Below are 23,132 nucleotides of genomic sequence, written 5' to 3'. Positions count from 1 at the left end.
ATCCCAGGGATGAAGCTGACTTGATTATGCTGGATAAGCTTTTTAATGTGCTGCTAGATTCAATTTGTCAGTATTTTATTGAGGATTTTCACATCGATGTTCATCAGGGGTATTGGCCTGAAATTTTCTTTTCTTGTTGTATCTCTGCCAAGTTATGGTATCAGAATGACGCTGGAAAGAAATGAAGGGTATTCCAAATGAGAAAAGAGAAAGTCAAATTGTCTCTGTTTGCAGATGACATGATTGTATATTTAGAAAATCCCACCATCTCAGCCCAAAAACTCCTTAAGCTGATAAGCAACTTCAGCAAAGTCTCAGGATACAAAATCAATGTGCAAAAATTACAAGCATTCCTATACACCAATAATAGAGAGCCAATTCATGAGTGAACTCCCATTCATGATTGCTACAAAGATAATAAAATAGCTAGCAATACAACTTATAAGGGATGTGAAGGACCTCTTCGAGGAGAACTACAAACCACTGAAATAAGAGAGGACACAAACAAATGGGAAAACATTCCACACTCATGGATAGGAAGAATCAATATCATGAAAATGGCCATACTACCCAAAGTAATTTACAGATTCAATGCTCTCCTTGTCAGGCTACCATTGACTTTCTTCACAGAACTAGAAAATACTACTTTAAATTTCATAAGGAACAAAAAAGGACCCCATACAGCCAAGACAACCCTAAGCAAAAAGAATAAAGCTGGAAGCATCATGCTACCTGACTTCAAACTATACTACAAGGCTACAGTAACCAAAACAGCATGGTACTGATACCAAATACAGATATATAGACCAATGGAACAGAAGAGAAGCCTGAGAAATAATGCCACACATCTACAACCATCTGATCTTTGACAAACCTGACAAAAAAAGCAATGGGGAAAGGATTCCCTATTTAAGGCCGGGCATGGTGGTTCATGCCTGTAATCCCAGCACTTTGGGAGGCTGAGGCAGGTGGATCACAAGGTCAAGAGTTCAAAACCAGCCTGCCCTCCCCCACTACTAAAAATACAAAAATTAGCTGGGAGTGGTGGTGCGAGCCTGTAGTACCAACTACGCAGGAGGCTGAGGCACAAGAATCACTCGAACCCAGGAGGTGGAGGTTGCAGTGAGCCAAGATCGCATGACTGCATTCCAGCCTGGGTGACAGAGTAAGATTCCGTCTCAAAAAAAAAAAAAAGAAAAAAAAAAAGAAAAAAAAAAGAAGCAGCAGCGGCAGCTCAGCAAACCCCAAGCAAGGCAAGATAAATACCAAAAACAACTTCATTCTATGCATATCATACTTGAAGTACTTAAAACCAAAGATAAAGGTAAAAATCTTAAAAGCACAGGGAAAACAGACATACTGCCTACAAAGGGGATGAGTGATAATAAATAACAGTTGAATTTTAAAAAAATCAATCGAATTTATAGAGCAATTGAATAATGCTATTAGTGTTAAAAGAAAAATTAAACAAAAAAATCATTTCAATCCAGAATTCTATATTAAGTGAAAATATCCTTTAAAACAAGAGTGAAATGTAGACAATTTTATACAAGCAAAAACAGTGCCAATTCAGTGCCAAAGATACATATCTGCACAATAAGAAATGTGTAAGATGTTTTCCAGGTTGATAGATACTCAAATCTAAAGGAAAGCCAGGTGAAAACCTGTATCTACAACAAAGAGTGAGTAACAACAGAAATGGCAGATAATTGACTATATTTAAAAAATATTTTAATGTGTAATTGTCTTAATAGTCAATTGACTGATAGAAGCTAAAATATTGACATTGTAGTGGGCTTTATAATATACAAAATATAAAACATATAATAACAATATCCAAAGGATGGGGCAGGACAGGAAAATTGAATTAGACTGTTATAAGGTTTTTACAGTTTCGAAGTATGAAATGAGAAGTGTGAAGTATGAAGTATCAAGTGTGAAATAAGAAGTAGAAAGTGTGATATAAGAAGTGTGAAACGTAAGTGATACAATATTGGCTCTAGACTTTCGTAAGTGAAGCATGCATATTGTTAGCCCTAGAGCAACTGCCATAAATGAATGAATGAATGTATGGATAGATTAATATATTAATATAAATGGAGGTATAGCTAAGAAGCCAATATAGAAAATAAAATGGAATATTAAATATATGTATATCCATGTCTACATGGATATATGTATGTTATATACGTATAGATGTTAAACACCTACTGTAAAATTTTCTGCCTTAGTGTAGTTCAATTCTAATAGCCTATTACAATTTCTACCAAAATTTCCACCTTCCATGTAGTATTATATTCCCCAAAATCAGGTCATTTCTGTCTCCTGCTTATATCTCTTCAATGGTTTCTCAATACACATCAAATGAACCACAAATCCTTTACTATGCTCTATGAGACACCACATAATCTAATCCTTGTCTATCTTTATAGTTTCATCTTTTGCCACTCACTCACCTAATGAACCTCTTTTCAGTTCCTAAAACAAACATATCCTACATCAAGACCATTCTCTATGCTGTCTCCATCCCTGCCTTCTCACAGATCCCTACTATCTTTTAGGTTTAAAGCTTATCTCATCACAGAAGACTCTCTTAACTAACCTAAAAGTTTCTTTGATATCTTTATTACTAAATTCCCTCTTTCATACCACTTCTCACAACATGAAATTATATATGTGTTTGTTAATTTCATATTGCATTTATGCCACCAGGTATTAGTTCTTTAAAGGTAGGGACCATACTTTTTTTCACTTATGTACATTCTGTGCCTAGCATTATATCTGAAATACAGGATATACTCAATAAATTTGTGTTAAATTAATGACATATGTAAATACCTACAACATAAAATTACCCCAGTAACTTTTCTATTTATAAAATTACTACAAGAAATGCTGATAAAGTTTGCATGCCCAGCAGCATCATGGACATATTCTCCTGGGTAACTTTCATCATTTATCTTCCTTTTTATAATATGGTGGTATTACATCACAAAATAACAAGAGTATAGTTTGAGAGAATTCCCACTAGCTTTGGGCAAGCCATGTTTATAGATCAGCAACTTATAGATTTATTATAATTTTAAAACTTCTCATTTTATATTTATTATAAAAAAGAACCAATTTAGCATAGCTTCCTGATAGAGAATATATTAAAAACCAGCAGCTGCACAAGATTAACAGTCCATAACTCTTGGTAACTGGAGGAATAAAGATATACTTGCTTAAACCAGGAAAAAATTATAGATTATATAATAAACCAGAGCAGAAGTATATATAAACTTTGAAGTGTAGTCAAATGGCATTTTGTGGAGATGAAAAGAAACAGAATGGTTATGGTCTCCTAAATTTTATAAATCATTTTGTGATTATGGAAATAAATAGAAAACTACTGAAAGGCAGAAGATAGCTGAGTGCTTTACACAGGTCCAGTGGCAAACAATGTATTTGCCTTTATGTATTTTTTGGTAAATAAATCAAGTCATTTCTTTCTTACCTCAGATTTTTACTATATTTCATCTGAACTGTTAAAATGCTCTTGTCACTGGTCTCCAAGATGCAACCCTTACTCAATCACACATACCCATTCAGCCTCCAAACTGTCTCAAGGGCAATTGTTCTGGCAAAAAGGTAAGAGGAATATAGTAGAAATTCAGTAGGTATAGGCATAAAACAGACTTAAGCTTTAAGTCAAGTAATAGGATATGAAGATTTGTTAGAGTCATAAATGTGTGTAAATAATCTTTCTAGACTCAAATTTCTTATTTGTTTAACGAGAATAATAATATGCATTTCATATGGTTAGACTAAGGAGAAATTATTAGTGCATACATAAAAGCTTATAATGAAGTGAACACAAAATCATTATTTGTTGCATAAATGAATACTACCTAACCAAACAATGGAAGTCAATTACTCTCTATCCTCTTATTTTTATTCAAAGCACTCTTCATCACCTGATATTTAAATGTTTTTATGGACTATTTCCCACACAAAAATATCAGATCTATGAGAACAAGAACTTTGTCAGTTTTTGGTGATGGTTATAGTCACAGAGCTCCAAACAGTATCTGACATATATCTGGTACTCAAATTTCTGTTTCTAATTTCTTTGTATAATTCTTATCAACTACAAAATTAAGTTTAAACAGATTAGCAGACTGGGTGCTCTATCAGTTGATACTAAACGGATTTCTAGCTTCTCTGACCATGTTCCTCCATGTCTCCCAGTCTTTGGACACACCAGGGTACTCACTTGCTTCCTTAAATACAAAATAATCTATTGGAGTAGAATAATAATAATAGAACCGAAGAGAAGTATACAGACTGCTGCTTTGAAGGTAAATTTAGATGGAGTGAGTACCACAGGTGAGTGAAAGGAAAAACTGGTTGGCATCCATATTTCTGGCTTAAGCATCTGCGTAAATAGTAGGTCTCAACATAATGATGGGAAATGGGTTCAAAGGAAAAAAAATCTAGAATTCTACTTTGGATCTCATTATTTTTTAAATGTCCATGATAACACAAGTGAAGATATCAGGCAGACACCTGAACATGCAAATCTGAAGTTAAGTGAAGAGGTCTAGGTAAGAAATTTAAATTTAGGAATAGTAAATTAAAAGGATGAAAAAAGAAAGAGAAAAGAAACTAGAACTGTGATCTGAGGAAATGTAACTCTTAGGATTTTATTATAAGAGGATCCAATAAAAGAGATCAAGAGGGGGTAGACTTTATGACTCAAGGAAAATCAGAAGTGTCAGTTATTGCAGAATCCAAAGAAGAAGACTGATTCAAGAAAGAGAGAAGTCTATGTTGAAAGCTATTGAAATCAATTATCGTGAGGATAGAAATGTGCTTTAAATTTAGCCACATGATGGTCACTGATGACTTTGAAAAGAACATTTTCAGGGGATTAGTGAGTAAAAGTGGAAAATAGCTTGGAAAAAAATGGAAGAATAAGTGAGAATCAAAAGAGTGCAAACAGTGTGACTGTGTTTGTCATATTTTGCTCCTTCAGAATACAGGCACTCTGCAAGTTGAAGAGAGAAATTATCACCACTAAAATAAAAAATACTGTCAATTCTTTTTGCCAATACATAGAAAAAGCAATTTAATGAACAGAATACTCTCACTTATAAGTTCTCCCCATAACGAAAAATTGAAAACGGATTTAAGTTAAATTACCCAAGATCTTCTCACAAAGTAAGAAGATAAGATAATTAAATTTGTATAAGATATGTACTTCAATTTGCCTATGCAATTCATTTAAAATCAGAATAAATATGATTATCTTCATTTGAGGTGAGTAAATGATTTTCAGAGAGGCAATAACTTGTCCAAAGTTACACAACAGTTGGTTTTAAAGAGAACCCAGGATTCAATCATGTCTAAGAAAGCGCTAACACTTCTACTGAACAAAACTATAAATTAACTACCACCAGTACTGAGAAATATTCTGATAGACTTTTTACACATATCTGTTATAATACATTGGATTTCAATTATTTACCTACAAATTTTTCTCTCCCCAATGCCATTAAAATTTTGATGATAAGAGATTTTCTTATGTTTATAACCTCATGTTCCTAGCATAATGCATGACCTCATAATAGGAATTCACTAAATATTTAGTTAAATGAATGTGAAATGAAAGAATATTTATAAGAACTTCAATTCAGGATATTTTCAAATGTCCGAGGAGCATAATCACTCATGGCTATTTCATTTTGAGGTCCAGAAATTGATACTGAGAATTCAATATCATTTACTAAATATTTGCTGGACACTTGTTTGTGTTAGGCATAGCAGTGGATGTTGAAAAGAAAAGGAAATGAATTGGAAAATAATCAGACAAAATATCTGCCCTTGAGGTCTTCAAATAAAAATAGTAATATGAAGATAGGGAAATAAAAAAGGGAAAATATGACAAATTCATTGAGAAGAAGAAGAAAGTCACTGGGCTAAAGAAAAACTGAAATGCTATTTTAATTAAAGAGAAAATATTAGGTATAGTCATATAAACTGTCCTAAACATAAGCATTCAGCTGATATTTCAAAAAATAAAAAATAGAAGTAACATTCTAAAGTATATGAGGACTTTCATTTAAGTTTAAATCTTTTATAAAAAGGAAGACATTAACAAATGGCAAGACATACTATGTACCTAGATAAAACTATCACAAAGTTGCCATTGTTTTACAAATTAATATATAGTTTCATACAATTACCATCAGGAATTAAGTAAAGGTATCTCAATGACATTTTTTAATAAATTCACTGAAATACATATTTAGCAAGCTGAATAAATGAGAAGGATGTAAAATTTCTGGAAAGGGAGGAAAAATCATGAGTGTCCTGTATATTCCAGAGATACATCTGTAGAATTGTTACTGAAGTGTTCCAGAGTTATGGCCCAGGAGTATGCATTTTCATAAGCACCCAATATGATTCTAATTAGAAGATCTAAGGGTAAAATGTTATAAACCACAGACTGTGTGTGTGTGTGTGTGTGTGTGTGTGTGTGCATGAATGTGTGTCAGTAAAGTATAATAAAAGGAACATCCAAAATCAGTAGTAAAGAGATAAATTATTCAATAAATAATTGATAAAAAGAGCTATTCAGAAAATTTTAAGTTAGTACCTCAGTTTACAACATATACCAACATAATTTTGATGAGGATTACAGAATTTAATATATGGAATAAAACCATAAAAAGACTAGAAGAAAACTTGAGTAAATATTTTTCTGATTTGGAAGGATTAAACATAAAAGCAGTAAGAGAAAAGATACAATGAATAATCAATATAATCGACTACATAAAAATGTAAATTATCTTATGTCAAAATCATGACCATAAAATTAAAATATATCAAGCTAAGAAAATACTGGCCACAATGATAACTAAGACTTAATATTCTTACACCATAAAAAGCTTATATATACCACTAGAAAAACATTAAAACTCTAATAGAAAAACTGGGCAAAAGATATGAACAGGTAATTCAGAAGCAGAATAGCAAATATTAACAAATATATTAAAGTAAGTTTAACCTTACCAATGGTATATAGATGAGTATGCAATGATTTTCCTACAGTGTTTGTAGAAACTTAAATTGGTACAATCATTCTGTAAAGTAATTATAGTAGACTTTAAGGGCTCAACAAAAAGATTCAGATCCTTTGAAATCATAATTACACGTCTAAGTTCAGTATCCTCAAAAAATGAGGAGAAATGAAGACAAAAAAATGTATAAAGATACTAAATGCAACATTATTCAAAATAGCAACACTAGTGATTAAATGCTCAACAATAGGGAAATCACTAAATAATTCCAACCACTGAATAATATTCTGTTATATAGACTATTAAAATTATCTTTTTAAAACATTAGAAGACTTAAAAATTAGTTCATGTATAATAAAGTGAAAAGCACAAAAAAATTACACTGTTTATCTACAAGTAACCTCAACCATTCAGAAAAGAACTGTGTTTCTGCTTTTTTTCCATAAATCAAAAATAAATATGCAGGTTATCAGAATTTTTTTCTAGGTGGTAGAATTATGATTTCTAAATTACAGATTATTTTAATTTGCTTCATTATGCCTTTTCTATCTTTAACATATTTCCAATAATGAGTATATATTATTATTTTAATATTTAAAAGTGACTTTTCAATGGGTATAACTTTCCAGTTATGCAAGATGAGTAAGTTCTAGAAATCTGCTACACAACTATACAACACTTTGCCTATAGTTAACGATATTGCAGTGTACATTGAAAATTTTGTTAAAAGAGTAGATCTCACATGAAGCATTCTTGCTGTAATTAAAATATCTAAATATTTAGCTTAGTATAGTATTATCCTTATTAGAAACAGGAGGATTATATTGTTCTTTCTAAAGTTAGAATGTACTACATAGTCTAAATCTGCCATTTAATCTCCAGCAAGTATTTTTTATCAACTTTCTACTCATAAAATAACAATATTAGTAAATCCTGCCAATTTCACAAAAATATTTTGAGAATTAATTAAATTTCTTTGGGAAAGAAATTCCTGAATTAGCTTTCCACTAAAGTTGCACAAATCAATGATGAAATTATGATGCCTTGGCATTCAGTTTGTTCTCTTCTTCTGATATTAAAGTTTCTGAACCTCAAAATATAAATGTTTATAGAAGACAAGATTGTAACTGTGTCTAGGATAAATAAATGGTTACATTAGCTATCTTATGAGTCACTATCAAGAGGTAAAATGGTAAGTTTACATTTAATTTTTTGTTTTAGAGACAGGGTCTTGCTCTGTCGCCCAGGCTAGAGTGGAGTGGCAGAATTATATGGCTCAACTTTAACCTCAAACTCCTGGACTCAAGCTATCCTCCCACGTCAATCTCCTAAGGATCTAGGGCTACAGGTATGCCACTGTGCATGGCTAAGTTTTTAAAATTTTTTTGTAGGGATAAGACCTTAGGGTCTTGCTATGTTGCCTAGACTGGTCTTGAAATACTGGCCTCAAGCAATCCTGCCAACTAAGCCTCCCAAAGCACTGGGATTACAGGTATGACTCACTGCGCACAACCTTAATTATCATTTTTCTTTTTTTCTTTTTTTTTATTTATTTATTTATTTATTTTTTTTTTTTTTTGAGATGGAGTCTCACTGTTGCCCAGGTTGGAGTGCAATGGCACAGTCACAGTAACTCCCACCTCCCGGCTTCAAGCGATTCTCCTGTCTCAGCCTCCTGAGTAGCTGGGACTACAGGCATGTGCCACCACACCCAGCAAATTTTGTATTTTCAGTAGGGATGGGGTTTCACCATGTTGGCCAAGCTGGTCTCGAACTACAGACCTCAGGTGATCCATCCAAAGTGCTGGGATTACAGGCATGAGCCACCTTACCCGGCCAATTATCATTTTTAAAAGTATGTACCTCTCCTCTCTGGGAGATACTCTTGATCAATAAAATGGCAAAATGCATGTGGCCAGAGGGAAAAGAATAGAATCTGACGGATGATCAAATTAAGTAATTAAGCAACGGACAATGAAGGTCTGGTTATACTTACATTATGCTATGAAGTGAAAATGTTATTTTACTCTTTATCTTTAAAATTAAAGATAACAAATCTGCCTCAGAGGGTTGTTTCAAATATCCAATAAGTTAAGCAGTGTTAAGAACTTAAAACACTGAAGCGTTCAATAAATGTAAGCAGTGATAGTCGCAGTTAACAGTTATTCTGATACTTTTCATAGTAATATACAATTATTAATTGCCAGAATATTTCATTTACTCCATTAATGCATGCATCTAAATTTATCCAGTTGTATATATCTTTAATAAAGTTTAAAATCTTAAGCTTGCAAGTTTTTAAAGATAAAACATAAAATGCATTTTTATGATTTTATTGTCTAGTTTGATTGTTGAAGAATATAACTGCATTCCAAATGTTTCTTTATGAGGCATCTATTCATCTACTGACTGACATATTTAATGTTTAAGTTCTTTTTATTTAAGTTCTTATTGCTTTCTGTATGTGGTTTGGATTGATAATTCAATATTGACATTTGGAATGCAGCCAAAGAACTTTCTATATGACAACTGCAGTGTTATATTCAAAAGGTCTTTGCATTAAATGTTTATTATTTCATTTTCCAAACTCTGGAAGCATTTTATTTTATTTCAAATATTTCCAGCATCTTTGTAAATTGAGTGTTAATCACCATGGAAAATGTCAACAGATAGTTAAATGTTTGAGATAAAATCATATTAATTCTCCAAAGTTGTAGCTACTTATCTTTTATTTAATAGCTAAGAAAATAAGAATGCCAAAATATGGTCAGAAAATACAGAAATCTCTAGTATATCATCCACTTTCCATTAGCCTAAAGTAAAACAAAATAATAATAATGTTGCTGTGAAACAATGGATTTAAATTCTCAGGAAGGGTATAAAATGAATTACTGTATCAGTGGTACACCATGTGCATTGCAAATCTCTCACTAAAGTTAGTTTTCATTAAAAGCACCCTTTGGCCACACAGAGAGCTTTAAAATATATGACTTTCTCTGTCACTCTAATAATTAGGCCTACTTCGCTGTGGGAAAATAACATGTGATCATAACTTTATATGTCAAGGTTGTAAATCAAATTAAAAAAATCCACAGACTCAGCTCTGGGAGATTTTCAAAAATACGTAAATCTCAGAATTGAAGTCCAACAGTTGAGATCCTCTCAAAGAAATTATCTGTCTCTGAAATAAACAGTATCTGACTGGTACACTTATTGTATCACTATAGTCCAGGGTTCCATGAATATCCTCATTGGAAAGATCTGAGAAAGTTGTATATGCTAGTAATGATTAGTGTCTGGGCTGTGGAAGACTTGTAGGGTTTTTAACAGTTGTTTATAGGAAGTGAGGAAGGGAAGAAAGGATAGTAGAAAGAGAGAGGAAGATACATAGCAGAAAGATAGATTTTAGAGTCAAAAAACAAGGACAAAGGTATTAGGGAATGAAAGGGCATCTTGATGGCATCATCAAGACACAGTGACTAGGCCAGAAAAATGGTCACATACCATATGACATTATAAAAGAATTCTGAACTGACAAGGCATTCTGAATCTGCCTCAGGAGAGTAGCTGTGATCAATATATATTATCTCCTTAAGTCTCTAGTACTTATAATGATGTCCATATGTTCGCCAAACAACTCAGTGCCGCAGTGACCCAGATAGACACAGAAAATAAAATTATACCTTCCACCATTAGCTTTCTTTATGTATAGATAAATATTGTGAGGTTTGCAGGAAAAAGAAGAGGGAGGGTAGGAGAGGAAAAAAAAAAGATGAATCTCCTAACTAAAAAAGAGATCCCCTAAAAAAGAGAGCGATCCCCTAAAAAAGAGAGAGATCCCCTAAGTAACATAACAGCTGTCACTTCCATAGTATCTGCTTTAAACAGAACTAATTTCCTTTAATTTTCTATCTGCTCAGGGTATGTTACAGACAGTCTCTTAAAGTGGTCTCCATGATTTTTACCTCTTGGTGTTTATACCTGTATGTGATTTCCTCCCCTTGAGTGCGGGTGGGGGCTGTGACTTGTTTCCAACCAAAAGATTATAGCAAAACTGGTAATATGTATGTGATTACAAGTACATGATTTCATGATTATGTTACAAATCTCACTTTCTGTCCCTTGCTGCTTTAAGAAAGCAATCAGTCATGTTGGGGAACTCCATTTAACAAGAAACTCTGGATGGTATCTAAGAGCTGAGGGCAGATTCCAGTCAACTGCCATAAATGGAAGCTCTCAGTCCTACAGCCACATGAGATTGAATTCTGCCAACAATCTGATTAAGCTAGGAAGCTGATCTTTCCCTGACTCAGCCCTCAGATGAGATTACAGCCCTAGTCAACACCTCAATTGCAACTTGACAACGCTTTAAACAGAGGACTCACTAAGCCATGCCCAGACTCCTGGTCCACAGAAACTGTGATAAAAAAGTGTTGTTCCAAGCCACTATGTTTGTGATAATATTGTTACACAGCAATAGATAACTAATACAGGGAGAAACAAGACAATTAGATTTGTAAAAGCTTTGTCTAAAATAAGTCAATAACCATTGAATACATACCTGAGGATCTCAAATATGAAAAAAGTGCATAGGCTTTATATGACATTATTCTATACATACAGGTTTTTCACTGTTTGCTTTTCTGCTCTCACTTGTGTTCCTAAAGAACGCTCAAAGAAGTAACTCAGTGGAGATATTACAATATACATCACCATACTAAGCAAAGCAAGACATTTATTTGTATATAACAGGCAATTTCTTAAAAAGCATCATTTGAAAGTCATCTCAGAGTAATCCTTATTCAAAAAATGTCTTCAAGTGGCCTGCACAGTGTTTGAAATACCTCTATAATGGTGTCATTCTTCTGAAGATAAAGCTATGTGTTTTTAGAAGTGTCCTGTAACAAAGAAAATATCCCAGTGAAAAATAACATATCAGAGCATTATCTTCTCCCAATATGTTTGCTGATTTAATTTATCCAATAGTCATTGCCCTAGCAAAGCACATAAAAATAAAGTTTTCATTTGTAACTGAACAGATACATAGCATTTTTACAGTATCTGCTTTACACTTTCAAAAGAAACTTCATAAAGTCAAATTTCATTATATTTAATGTATGAAGTTAAATATATCTGTTATATATAATATATATAGCTTATGAAGTTATATATAAACTTTATATGTTCATAATTTATTTCATTAAATAAATCTTATTTAATAAAACATTATATATAAAGCTCCTAGGAGAGTGCCTGCCTATGATTTTTACTCAACAACGTTCATTCATCTCTTCCTTTTAATCCTAATAAGATTTGATCCCTACTCCTTTAAATGAGGAGACCAAGTAGCAGCGAATAAATAACTTGCTCAAGATCACTAGCCTAGTCATATAACAGAGTTGAGACTTTAACCCAAATCCTCAGACTATGAATTTTGCTCTCTCTACTTTTGCCTCTACTACTTCAGAAAGTATCATCTATCCACCACTTTGAATATGAAAATCCCGTAGACAAAATCTAAATGACATTCTCTATTCTGCTTTAAAGATATTTAACTTTAATTTCTGTGACATTTAATGAATGCATTGTTTATTGAAATTAAATAGAACTTCATAAAGATTTGGAATCCTAGTCCCAATTCTGCTACTAGCCAGCTCTGTGATCTTGAAAAGTCACTCTCCTTCTCTGAACTGCAGGTTTCTCATATCCAAACTGGAGGTAATACTAATGATGATTACGATAATCTGATATTTGCCTCAATGTGTCATTGACATAATGAGATAATGAATCTCATCAACCTTTGAAAATGGTACTATAGTATTTAGCAAATATGTCATTGCCATCAATATCATAATTATTATTGACCAAAATTCTATAATTGTGCTATCTTAATAAACCCAGTTTTTCTAATCTAATGTCAATGAAAACATTTGGTAATTAAAATTTCTGATTCTTTTCCCTTTGATGTTGCTTTGAAATACAAAAGATACTACTATTAAAAAGAAGTTAAAACAAAGTAACCAAATCCTAAGATATGTGGTTTAAATTCATGCTAAAAAATTGTACATTCGGACTGTTCTTTATGTGTGCTGCTAATTGCTAAAAATACAGTGTTGATGAACCTTACGTGGTTGGAAATTTTAAATTAGTAGTTAAAATTTGGCAGTTACAACTTCTCACAACAGACTCCTTAAAATATTAAACCATAATTCTTTTATACTAAAGTATAACTTTAAAAGCACTCTTTCTTCTCTCACAAACAAACTATCAGTGTGTTAGTGTAAGCCAGCCATGTCCAAACCTTTGAATGCAAGGAATGTTTTGCTTATCTGTGATGGCAGATTTAACACATATTATGCGTGGACCTTTTCTTAGCTCATTAGCTATCATTAATCTTAGTGTATTTTGTGTGTGGCCCAAGATAATTCTTATTCCAGTGTGTCCCAGGGAAGCCAAAAGGTTGTACACCTACAGTGTAAGCCATTCTCTAAGTACAGTATACAATGCATGAGGTCAAAAGGAAGGGCAATGAGTACATTAAAATTATTTACTTAAGGGTATTCAACATTTATTACGAAGTATAATTTCACCTATATGCTAGTAATTCATACCATACTGGCTCAGACTTAGGAAAAATCATGTATTGAATTCATTACATTTATTGCTTTTGAAAACACTGATAGTTTTGTTATATTACTGAAGGTTGAATTTATTAAGTGATTCATAAAACTGGGTTCCACTTTGTTCATTACTTGTAGGACTAACTAGTGTAACTCTTTATAAATAATTTGCATTTTCATCAATTAACAAATATTTATATTTGCTGGTGAGACAGAAATCTATTAATATATTCTGAAAATAAGTTAAACAATTTGAAAATCAGGCTTTTCACACATTTAAATTTGCTTTCATGATGGTAAAGTCAATCTTTACATTAGAGTATCCCTAGGTGCATAACAAACCACAACAAAACTTTGAGGTTTATAGCAACATGTTTGTTATTTCTTCCTGTTTCTTGGGTTGAATGATGGTTTATCTGGGCTCACCCCTGACATATGACTCTAAAGCACATCATGGTGTAGACTATATTTAAAGTCAAGTAATCAGATGAGATAACCAAAGGGAATAATTGTAGATAGTGAAAATGTACAAGAACTGAGCCCTGAAACATTTCAGTTTATAGAAGATAAAGAAATGAGGCAGAATCAACAAATGTAAAGAAGTAAGCCAATGAGGGAGAAGGAAAACAAGGGAGTTTGGTAGGTATTTCTAAAGCCAAGGAAAGAAGTATATCAAAGAGAAGGGAATGAGAATAGTTAACTGGGTCAAATCCTGCTGATAGATCTATAGGAACAGAGGATAAGAACTCAGATTTAGCAAACTGGAGATTATTAATGAACTTGAGAAGAGCAGTTCTGGAGAAAGGGTGTAGTTCATGAAAAGCCTGACTGAATGGGTTTTAGGGAAAAAGAAATTACAGCCAGACAACGCTATCAATATTTTCTTTTCTGTAAAGGGGAGCAGAGAAAGGAAGTAGTAACTTATAGGGTTGTGGGGAAAAGAGAAAGATTTTTAAAGATAGAGGAGATAACAGCACATGTGTATGCTAATGGAAATAACAGAGACAAAAAATAGCAATAAAGAAGATACAGAGAAGAACTGCTGAGGTGATGTCCTTGAGTAGGTGAAATTAAATGGTGTTTGAGATTGTCTGAATGCTTGTTTCTCCCAAAATACCATACATTAAAACCTAATCAGCAATGTGATGCTATTTTTAGACAGTGTCTTTGGCAACTGATAAGGTTATAAGGGCGGATCCTTCATAGATAAGATAAATGCCCTTGTAAAAGAGGCCTCAGAGAGCTGCCTTACTCCTTTCACTAAGTGAGGACACAGTGACAAGGCACATCTATGAAACATAAACTGACCCTTTACCGGACACCAAATTTGCCAAATCCTTGATCTAGGTCTCCCCAGCCTCTGGAACTATGAGAAATAAATTTTTGTTGTTTAAAAGCTAGCCAGCTTATAGCATTTTTAAATAGCAGCCCAAAGAGACTAATACAAACATTTGTACTGATAATCAGATACTGCTATAACAAATACCTAAAATGTAGAAGTGGCTTTAAAACTGTAATGGGTAAAGTATGGAAGCGTTTGGAGGTGCATGCTAGAAAAAGCCTACATTGCTATAAACAGACTGTTAAGGGCGGCTCTGGTGAAGGCTTAGAAGGACAGCAGGGGAGTTATAGAGAAAACCTCAGTCTTCTCAGAGAATATGTAAGTGGTCATGATCAGAACATTGGTAAAATATGGACAGCAAATGTCATTCTTATGAGTTCTCAGAAAGAAATAAAGAACATATTATTGCAAAATGGAGAAAGGCAATCTTTGTCATAAAATGGCAACATTATAAACTTGGCTTAATTGTGTCTGTGTTCTAGTATTTTGTTGAAGTGTGTCTGTGTCCCAGTATTTTGTTGAAGGTAAAACTTGTGAATAGTGAAATACAACATTTGGCTAAAGAAATTTTTAAGCAAAGTGTTGAAGGTGCAACTTGGCTTCTAATGTAAAAAATAGAGAAATAATTTAAAGATGGAATTTTAAATAAAAAATGAAACAGAACTTAATGATTTGAAAAACTCTCAGCCTCTCCAAATTGTAACAAATGAGAAAGCATGTTTGGGAGAGAATACTAATGGTAGCCAAGTGAACACTTGATAAGATTGATATGAATCAGCCAATTTCATTTCATCAAAAAGAATGACCCCAAAGGCATTTTGGACATTACCAGGGATACCCCTCTTATTACAGGCCCAGTGTGCCAGGACCTGGGGGACAGAATAATTTCAAAAGAGGGGCCATAGGTCCCCACAGGATCCACATACTCACCGGCCAGTACCACCTCAAAGCTCTGCTCCCAGCATTCTGATGCAACAGTCTTTGGCCACCCCAGGTTCAGCTCCAGTGGGCCCAGGTGTGGTACAGGCAGTAGTTGCCACCCCTCTGCAGGACACAGACAGTAAACCTTGCCAACATCTGCGCGATGTCACCTCGGCAAGTTCTCAGACTACACAAGCTGTGGAAATGTGGCTACCTCCACCTAGATTTTGAAGGATGGAGCCACCCAGAGTTTTAGGCATGCAACCGAGGCAGAGTGCTGGGTTCAGCTGGCTGAGAGTGGGGCCATTGCAGAGAGTCTCCACTAGGTCAATGCCTAGTGGAGCCATGGGGGTACAGCCACCCTCATTATCCCTGACCAGCAGAGCCACTGGCATGTGAATCCAGCCTGGGAAAGCCACAGACAGGTGACTCCAACCTTTGAAAGCAGTAAAGCCATTAGGACAGGGTTACCCAGAGCTTTGGGGACTCAATACCTGCCTAGTAAAGTTGCAGAAATAGGACCTCTCCCCTGGAAGGTCTAGAGGGCAGAGCCTCAAGTCAAATAAGATTACTCTATATCCTTAAAGTTTTGTACTTAACTTGCAATCTGCTATCCCTTTCTTCTTTCCTGTTTCTCCCTTTTAGAATGAGAGTATCTATCCTATGACTGTCTCACCACTGTAATTTGAAAGCACATAACACGTTTGATTTCATAGGTTCATAACTGGAGAGTAATTTGCCTCAGAATGAATCATACCTTAAGTCTCATCCATATCTAATTGAGATGATAGATGAGATTATGGACTTTTGAGTTGATGCTGGAAATAGTAAACACTTTTGGGGCTATTGGGATGGAATGAATGCATTCTGCTTCTGAAAAAGACAAGTTTTAGTGGGCCAGCAGCACAATTCTATCATCTAAATATCTGTGTTCCTCCAAGATTCAAATGTTGAGACCTAATCACTAATTTAATGCTGTTTAGAGGTGAGGAGTTTGGGGAGATAATTATGTCATGAGGGCAGAGCCCCCATGAATAGGATAAGTGACCTTACAAAAGAAGCCCCAGAGAGCTGCTTTGCCCCTTCCACCCATGTGAGGGCACAGTGAGAGGGCATCATCTATTAACCAAAAAATGGGCCTTCACCAGATGTCAAATCTGCCAATGCCTTGATCTAGGATTTTTCAACCTCCAGAACTGTGTTTTAAAAGGTACCCAGTTTATGGTACTTTGTTATAGCAACCTAAACAGACTACAGCAACATGTAATGTGCAAATGGAGAGATTACCCTCAGATAAGAACACAAACAGTTCCTCCAGTAAGAGATGGAAAGAAACAGTAAAAGGCACAGATGCAAAGAAGCTGGTGAATATGGTGACAGAAATTTTTGGAAACTCTCTTCCAATTGCTTCTATTTTCTCTATTTGTTGACTGTATATTACTCATCAGCCACACAGCCTTGAAGAGATTATAATTTGGATTTCTTGTTTGAGTGACAGGGTGGATGAGGATGTCTATAGATTCACAAAGGGAAGACAGGAGGAGGCTCAATGTTGAAAAGACTAAAAAGTTTGATGCACAGTGACTCTGGGGTGCCTCTGAGACAACTTACTTCATAAATGCACAGAGCTGAATTTAGCTACAATTACATGAAGTCAGTTAATAAATATAATAGATTATATCCCCTCAAGTTTTTCTCAATTACTATTAAAATTATAAAAATTAGTATATACATATATGTGTGACACTCTTTTTATATTTCTGTTCTGAACATGAGGACTTATAATTTAACCAATGAATTATCAGTTTAAGAATATCACTTGCCTAGCATAAGATAACTTACTATTCCTAAGTACTTACAAATATTAGGAGAAAAAGCATGTTGAATATATCAGAAAAATGCCCTGTTCCTAACACAGCAGGAACTAATTTATGTTTCTGACATCATAGTATATAGATAATTTGCACATGGGTATGATTCAAGTTAGCAGTCTGTAGAAGATTGCTAGGATATGAAATCCCCTTGTATATTATGGTAATTTACCCTCACATTATTTCATTGTTATAGATTCTGAGGTTCTCACTAGCTTCTGAAAAAAAACATGCAGCGATAATATACGGTTTGTTCCCTGTTTGCTTTCAGAAATAAAAATACTAAATCAAAATTAACATGGAAAAATCTGAACCTACTAGGCGGTTAGGCAATTGAAGAAAATCAGTGTAAATATGGAGTTATGTGCTACCAATTGAATAGTACTATTGAATATTACATTTTTATTGCAATTGGTTTTCAACTACACAGGAGAATTCTTCCCTTGTAGCATCCATTTACATTCTTTTTTTTTCTTTTAGTATTATACTTCAAGTTCTAGGGTACATGTGCACAATGTGCAGGTTTGTTACATACATATATGTGTGCCATGTTGGTGTGCTGCACCCATTAACTCATCATTTACATTAGGTATTTCTCCTAATGCTATCCCTCCCCCCTCCCTCCTTCCGCCATGCCATGACAGGCCCTGGTGTGTGATGATCCCCACACTGTGTCCAAATGTTCTCATTGTTCAATTCCCACCATTCTTAAGAGACCAAAAATGATGTTCTGGATAACACCGGTGCTACTGGAATGCAGTCTCTAATAAAGAGTTGGTAAAACTACTATAGCAGAACTATGAACTTACAGGTCTATAAACCAAATGATAAAAGGAGTAGTGCAACATATTTTCTAACACCTAACTGCTGTAATCAAATAGTTTATTGTCAAAACCAAATGATATCCTGCTGTACAACATTATATCTATAGCTAATAATACTGTATTGCACATTTAAAAATATGTTACAAGGGTAAGTCTCATGTTAAGTGTTCTTACCACAATAAAAAATGACTTCATATAAATAATGCAAAATTAATACCAGCTTCAAACGCCCCATGTGTGATAGAGAAATTTATATAAAGAAAGGATAATAACCAGACAAAATACTGTAAACAATCAAGGCTTCAACCTTATCTATCTCAAGTACTGCTGCTGGGAAGTTAAAATGAAATTTCTGCCTAAATTTAAAAATACTAGAAAATTTGCTATATAAACCCTGTAATTTTTCAAACATCTGTCTATTTAGTGGATTAGCTATCTCCAATAATACCTTCCCACTCCTTTTGACTTAGGATTGTCTTGGAGATGCGGGCTCTTTTTTGGTTCCATATGAACTTTAAAGCAGTTTTTTCCAATTCTGTGAAGAAACTCATTGGTAGCTTGATGGGGATGGCATTGAATCTATAAATTACCTTGGGCAGTATGGCCATTTTCACGATATTGATTCTTCCTATCCATGAGCATGGTATGTTCTTCCATTTGTTTGTGTCCTCTTTGATTTCACTGAGCAGTGGTTTGTAGTTCTCCTTGAAGAGGTCCTTTACATCCCTTGTAAGTTGGATTCCTACGTATTTTGTTCTCTTTGAAGCAATTGTGAATGGAAGTTCATTCCTGATTTGGCTCTCTGTTTGTCTGTTACTGGTGTATAAGAATGCTTGTGATTTTTGCACATTAATTTTGTATGCTGAGACTTTGCTGAAGTTGTTTATCAGCTTAAGGAGATTTTGGGCTAAGACAATAGGGTTTTCTAAATATACACTCATGTCATCTGCAAACAGGGACACTTTGACTTCTTCTTTTCCTAACTGAATACCCTTGATTTCTTTCTCTTGCCTGATTGCCCTAGCCAGAACTTCCAACACTATGTTGAATAGGAGTGGTGAGAGAGGGCATCCCTGTCTTGTGCCAGTTTTCAAAGGGAATTTTTCCAGTTTTTGCCCATTCAGTATGATATTGGCTGTGGGTTTGTCATAAATAGCTCTTATTATTTTGAGGTACGTTCCATCAATACCGAATTTATTGAGCGTTTTTAACATGAAGGGCTGTTGAATTGTGTCAAAAGCCTTTTCTGCATCTATTGAGATAATCATGTGGTTCTTGTCTTTGGTTCTGTTTATATGCTGGATTATGTTTATTGATTTGCGAATGTTGAACCAGCCTTGCATCCCAGGGATGAAGCCCACTTGATCATGGTGGATAAGCTTTTTGATGTGTTGCTGAATCCGGTTTGCCAGTATTTTATTGAGGATTTTTGCATCGATGTTCATCAGGGATATCGGTCTAAAATTCTCTTTTTTTGTTGTGTCTCTGCCAGGCTTTGGTATCAGGATGATGTTGGCCTCATAAAATGAGTTAGGGCGGATTCCCTCTTTGTCTATTGATTGGAATAGTTTCAGAAGGAATGGTACCAGCTCCTCCTTGTACCTCTCGTAGAATTCAGCTGTGAATCCATCTGGTCCTGGACTTTTTTTGGTTGGTAGGCTATTAATTATTGCCTCAATTTCAGAGCCTGCTATTGGTCTATTCAGGGATTCCACTTCTTCCTGGTTTAGTCTTGGAAGAGTGTAAGTGTCCAGGAAATTATCCATTTCTTCTAGATTTTCCAGTTTATTTGCATAGAGGTGTTTATAGTATTCTCTGATGGTAGTTTGTATTTCTGTGGGGTCGGTGGTGATATCCCCTTTATCATTTTTAATTGCGTCGATTTGATTCTTCTCTCTTTTCTTCTTTATTAGTCTTGCTAGTGGTCTGTCAATTTTCTTGATCTTTTCAAAAAACCAACTCCTGGATTCATTGATTTTTTGGAGGGTTTTTGTGTCTCTATCTCCTTCAGTTCTGCTCTGATCTTAGTTATGTCTTGCCTTCTGCTAGCTTTTGAATGTGTTTGCTCTTGCTTCTCTAGTTCTTTTAATTGCGATGTTAGAGTGTCAATTTTAGATCTTTCCTGCTTTCTCTTGTGGGCATTTAGTGCTATAAATTTACAAAGCTGGAGGCATCACGCTACCTGACTTCAAACTATACTACAAGGCTACAGTAACCAAAACAGCATGGTACTGGTACCAAAACAGAGATATAGACCAATGGAACAGAACAGAGTCCTCAGAAATAATACCACACATCTACAGCCATCTCATCTTTGACAAACCTGAGAGAAACAAGAAATGGGGAAAGGATTCCCTATCTAATAAATAGTGCTGGGAAAATTGGCTAGCCATAAGTAGAAAGCTGAAACTGGATCCTTTCCTTACTCCTTATACGAAAATTAATTCAAGATGGATTAGAGACTTAAATGTTAGACCTAATACCATAAAAATCCTAGAGGAAAACCTAAGTAGTACCATTCAGGACATAGGCATGGGCAAAGACTTCATGTCTAAAACACCAAAAGCAACGGCAGCAAAAGCCAAAATTGACAAATGGGATCTCATTAAACTAAAGAGCTTCTGCACAGCAAAAGAAACTACCATCAGAGTGAACAGGCAACCTACAGAATGGGAGAAAATTTTTGCAATCTACTCGTCTGACAAAGGGCTAATATCCAGAACCTACAAAGAACTCAAACAAATTTACAAGAAAAAAACAAACAACCCCATCAAAAAGTGGGCAAAGGATATGAACAGACATTTCTCAAAAGAAGACATTCATACAGCCAACAGACACATGAAAAAATGCTCATCATCACTGGCCATCAGAGAAATGCAAATCAAAACCACAATGAGATTCCATCTCACACCAGTTAGAATGGCGATCATTAAAAAGTCAGGAAACAACAGGTGCTGGAGAGGATGTGGAGAAACAGGAACACTTTTACACTGTTGGTGGGATTGTAAACTAGTTCAACCATTAGGAAAACAGTATGGCGATTCCTCAAGGATCTAGAACTAGATGTACCATATGACCCAGCCATCCCATTACTGGGTATATACCCAAGGATTATAAATTATGCTGCTATAAAGACACATGCACACGTATGTTTATTGCAGCACTATTCACAATAGCAAAGACTTGGAATCAACCCAAATGTCCATCAGTGACAGACTGGATTAAGAAAATGTGGCACATATACACCATGGAATACTATGCAGCCATCAAAAAGGATGAGTTTGTGTCCTTTGTAGGGACATGGATGCAGTTGGAAACCATCATTCTTAGCAAACTATCACAAGAACAGAAAACCAAACACCGCATGTTCTCACTCATAGGTGGGAACTGAACAATGAGATCACTTGGACTCAGGAAGGGGAACATCACACACCGGGGCCTATCATGGGGATGGGGGAGGGGGGAGGGATTGCATTGGGAGTTATACCTGATGTAAATGACGAGTTGATGGGTGCAGCACACCAACATGGCCCAAGTATACATATGTAACAAACCTGCACGTTATGCACATGTACCCTACAACTTAAAGTATAATAATAATAAATAAATTAAAAAAAAAATAAAAAAATAAAAACAGCTCCAAAAAAAAAAAAAAATACCTTCCCACTCCACATTAATTATTTAGTTTCCCAGTGGCTACTTTCAGTTCCATTAAAAAATATTTATCTGCCTCTAAAACAATCATAATTATCATTCAATGTAAACCTATTTTGTTCCAGATGCTTTACATATCATACAACAATTGATCTTTACCAGTTTCCTCCCTTTTCCTCCCTATAAGGTTACCACTTTCCTCCCTATAAGGTTAGGTGAAGGTTTTCCTTCCAGTTGAGGAAACTGAGGGTCAGCTAAGTACCAGACACAAAGTCACACAACCAGTAAACAGCAGAGATAGAATTTGAACTGAAATCTCTGGGACTCCAAAGTGCCTTCCCTTACATCTATAACTTACTACTAGATACAGGACTGTATTCCAAATCCATCAGGGAAGTAAAAAGAGGTGTAAGAAATAATGTATGTCATTAAAAGGCCTATTACATTCTAGGAAAAAGTAACTATACTAGAAAGTAGAATATTATATGCTAAAAGAACAGTTTAAACAATTGTTTTAGTACAGGGAGATACCACACATCTAATTATAAATTTCCGGAAAGTTTTTATGGATAAAATGACATTTGAAATAGATCTTAAATGATTAATTTTTTTATCATAAGGTGAAGACTTGATGTTAATGGGGGGGGTACTAGAGAAGGCCATATAAAGAAAGCATATCTAAAACAAAAGAATAATGAAAAAGAAGAACAGCAAAAACCATGTTTCATGTATAGTGAATACTTCAGATTGACTAGAATACTGGGTAAACATAGCAGAGTGAAACAAAGGAAGAATACAAAGATAGGTTAAGTCCAACCTAAAGGCTCTTAAGTGAC

General features: G+C 34.5%; 1 protein-coding gene and 1 pseudogene across 5 annotated transcripts in view; one reads left to right on the top strand and one right to left on the bottom strand.

Moving 5' to 3' along the window:
- BEND5 (BEN domain containing 5) overlaps positions 1-23,132 on the bottom strand; it is a 1,441,067-nt gene that overhangs the window by 1,212,199 nt on the left and 205,736 nt on the right. The window lies entirely within an intron of this gene.
- Positions 15,201-23,132, top strand: part of LOC144338703 (zinc finger protein 135-like) — a 31,921-nt pseudogene continuing 23,989 nt past the window's right edge.

Source organism: Macaca mulatta, chromosome 1 (assembly GCF_049350105.2).
Source record: "Macaca mulatta isolate MMU2019108-1 chromosome 1, T2T-MMU8v2.0, whole genome shotgun sequence".
Lineage (NCBI taxonomy): Eukaryota > Metazoa > Chordata > Mammalia > Primates > Cercopithecidae > Macaca > Macaca mulatta.
The sequence above is the reverse complement of the archived record's forward strand: the minus strand, read 5'-3'. Positions and strand labels throughout refer to the sequence as shown.